Genomic DNA, 3507 nt, shown 5'->3' with positions numbered 1-3507 from the left:
ATGAGAAGGCGCAGGCCAGGCCGAGGGACCCCACCAGTGCACGAGTCCATGCACTGGGCTTCTAGTATGTATACAAGGTGTTTGGTTTATTACCTCCCAGCCTCCCCACCTTCCCTCTGAGATTCCCCACTCTGTTCCATGCTTCCATGTCTCTGGATCCACTCAGAGATCAGTTTATTTTGTTACTTAGATTCCACATATGAGTGCATTCATGTGATACTTATCTTTCTCTGACTGACTTATTTCACTTAGCATGATATTCTCCAGGTCTCTCCATGCTGTCTCAAAGGGTAAGAGATTCTTCTTTTGTACTGCTGCATAGTATTCCATGGTGTAAATGTAGCACAGCTTTTTTATCCATTCATTTACTGATGGGCACTTGGGCTGTTTCCAGATCTTAGCTATTGTAAATTGTGCTTCTGTGAACATAGGGGTGCATACATTCTTTCTGATTTGTGCTTCCTGTTTCTTAGGATATATTCCTAGAAGTGGGATCACTGGGTCAAATGGCAGTTCCATATTGAATTTTTTGAGGAAACTTCATACTGTTTACCATAATGGCTGCACCAGTCTGCATTCCCACCAGCAGTGCACTAGGGTTCCTTTTTCTCCACATCTTCTCCAGCACTTGTCATTTGTTGATTTGTTGATAGTAGCCATTCTGACATGTATGAGATGGTACCTCATTGTCATTTTGATTTGCATCTCTTGGATGATCAGTGACTTTGAGTGTTTTTTCCTATGTCTCTTGGCCATCTGTATGTCCACTTTGAAGAAGTGTCTAGTTAAGTCCTTTGCCCATTTTTTTAATTGGATTGTTTGTCTTCCTTTTGTTAAGTTGTATGAGTTCCTTATATATTTTGGATATTAACCCTTTATCGGATGTATCATTGCTAAATGTGTTCTTCCATACAGTAGGCTCTCTTTTCATTTTGTTGATATTTTCCTTTGCTGTGCAGAAGCTTTTTATTTTGATGTAGTCCCATTTGTTTATTTTCTTCTGAGTTTTTTTTCCTTAGGAGATGTATTGGTAAACATATTGCCAGGAGAGATGTCTGAGATTTTGCTGCCTATGGTTTTTCCTAGGATTTTTATGGTTTCATGACTTACATTTAAGTCTTTTATCCACTTTTGTAGGTGATTTTCTGAATTTTGACTCATTGCTATAGCAACAAAGTCTCAATATCTTTTTTCTTTTGTAAAATGAATCCATATCTTTTCTTTCTGATGGATTATGTACTGGCACTAGCTTCTTAAACTCTATTTTAAATAACAAAATAATTTATTGTTTAATTCTGTTTTTTTTTCTTATGTGGAAATAATGAGTTAACCATAAAGTGGATATTATATAATGAAATTTGCAAAGCTTTCTTTTCAAGTAAGTTTCTTGACATAGTTTCTGGTTCAGTAATAATAGTTAAGAGTGATTTAATGATTTGTTTGTTTGTACTCTATCCTGACACCAATGTTTATATTACAAATATTTGTTTTATAAGAATAAAAAAGGCATTATGTACTCATGGGCAATGAGTCCATTAATACATTTAAAGCATGTCTGTTCATACTCTGCACATGATGGGAGCTCAGCAGTTATAGAAGTTTCTAATACAGCTATCGGACATTTGTAAAACTTCAAAATATCTTACATTTATGTATATTCTTCGGGATCATATGATCATAGTATCATCTTGGGAAGCAGGAAGAGAACAAACATTAGTATTCCCTGTTTACATCCAGGGAAATTATGGATAACAAAGCTTAAGAGGCTCTCCCACGGTAGTGGAACAGAGCCTTTCTAACAAGTCCACTCTGTATGTTTTGCCTGAACTTGGACACTATTGAGAGTGACAAGGGCTAGTATTAATAACTAGTGGCCCGGGGCATGAAATTCATGCACATTTAAAGGGAATTAATTAGAGAAAATATTTTAATATTGCTATTTCCCCTTTCTCTATAATAGAAGTGTCAGAGATGAAAGAAAATTAGTAAAATGTATATGAAAATCTCCCTCCTGTCAGAGTCTGGGGTGCACCATGGGACCCAGAGTCAAGTCCCTGCCCACCTGCACGCACCTCGAAATAGTGTGAGACCCAGACCCAGCTGGTCTCATGCCCGTCAAGCCCCGCCGGGGGGTGGGGGGGATGGCCTCAGGTCCTCCGGCCCTGGCACCGGGGCATGAGGGTGTGAGGACATGATGGCGTGATGACTATTTGCATATTAGCTCTTTATTATATAGGATTATAATGGGGCAATATATATGAAGTTGGATTGTCACAGTGAACTAAGACCTGTTGTTATTTTATCTACAACAGAATTCCATTTCTCTATGGTTCTTAGACCTCACTTGTGTTGTATATGCAAGTATGTGCAAATGCATATAATGGTTATAGGAGAGGAATAGCTAGGTTTCAGTCCTGGAAGCTACACTTATTAGCTATGAGTTCTTGGGCACACCTCAATCACCTTAACCTTTCTGCTTCCCTTTCTTTCTCAGTGAAATGGGGATGATAATATGCTTATATTATAGGAATGTTATATGAATGCATGAGTATAATTCTTGAAATAATAGTGCCTAGCACTATAGGTATTTGATAAATGAAAATAAGAACATTGACCTTGGTAACTACTTTTTTTGTTGGTGGTGTTAATCCTCACCCAAGGATATTTTCCCATTGATTTTTAGAGAGAGTGGAAGGGAGGGGGAGAGACACACAGAGAGAAACATTGATGTGAGAGAGACACATCAATTGGTTGCCTCTCACACAAGCCCAGAGCAGCTTGGGGATCAAGCCTACAGCTGAGGTACATACCCTGGACAGGAATTGAACCCGTGACCATTCAGTCCATGGGCCAAGGGTCTAGTCCAGGTGTGGGCAAACTTTTTGACTCGAGGGCCACAATGGGTTCTTAAACTGGACCGGAGGGCCGGAACAAAAGCATGGATGGAGTGTTTGTGTGAACTAATATAAATTCAAAGTAAACATCATTACATAAAAGGGTACGGTCTTTTTTTTTTTTTTTAGTTTTATTCATTTCAAATGGGCCGGATCCGGCCCGCGGGCCATAGTTTGCCCACGGCTGGTCTAGTCAGTGAGCCAAACTGGCTAGGGCTTGGTAACTACTTTTTTAATAGAAAAACTTAGAAGCTATTTAGCTAAGAACATTTGTTGTATTTCCAGAGCACATTTCTAAATCAATTCTTAGAATACTGTCCACTTTGTACTTTAAAAGTCTATACCGAAAATTACTAATATCTGTTCCAATGCTGTTGGGTGATACAACCTTATTATTGTTTTAGTATGTAGCATTATTAACATATACATGTAAGACAGCAATAACAAGCTAATTCTCATCTTGGAGTATTTTGAATTTGTGATGAAATGAAACTTCATAATAGTCTATAATTTTATGAATTCTACTAATAGAATTTTATTAATTCTATAATGTTTTAATAATAGACCTTTATGTCTTTACTAGAGGCCCGGTGCACAAAAATTTGTGCACTTG

General features: G+C 37.9%; 1 protein-coding gene and 1 long non-coding RNA gene across 3 annotated transcripts in view; one reads left to right on the top strand and one right to left on the bottom strand.

Annotated features, from left to right (window-relative positions):
- SLC25A21 (solute carrier family 25 (mitochondrial oxoadipate carrier), member 21) overlaps positions 1 to 3507 on the top strand; it is a 541855-nt gene that overhangs the window by 54649 nt on the left and 483699 nt on the right. The window lies entirely within an intron of this gene.
- Positions 1 to 3507, bottom strand: part of LOC106725878 — a 17159-nt gene that overhangs the window by 263 nt on the left and 13389 nt on the right. The window lies entirely within an intron of this gene.

Source organism: Myotis brandtii, unplaced genomic scaffold, assembly GCF_000412655.1.
Source record: "Myotis brandtii unplaced genomic scaffold, ASM41265v1 scaffold194, whole genome shotgun sequence".
NCBI classification, from domain to species: Eukaryota; Metazoa; Chordata; class Mammalia; order Chiroptera; family Vespertilionidae; genus Myotis; species Myotis brandtii.
This window is presented reverse-complemented; position numbering and strand designations above follow the sequence as displayed.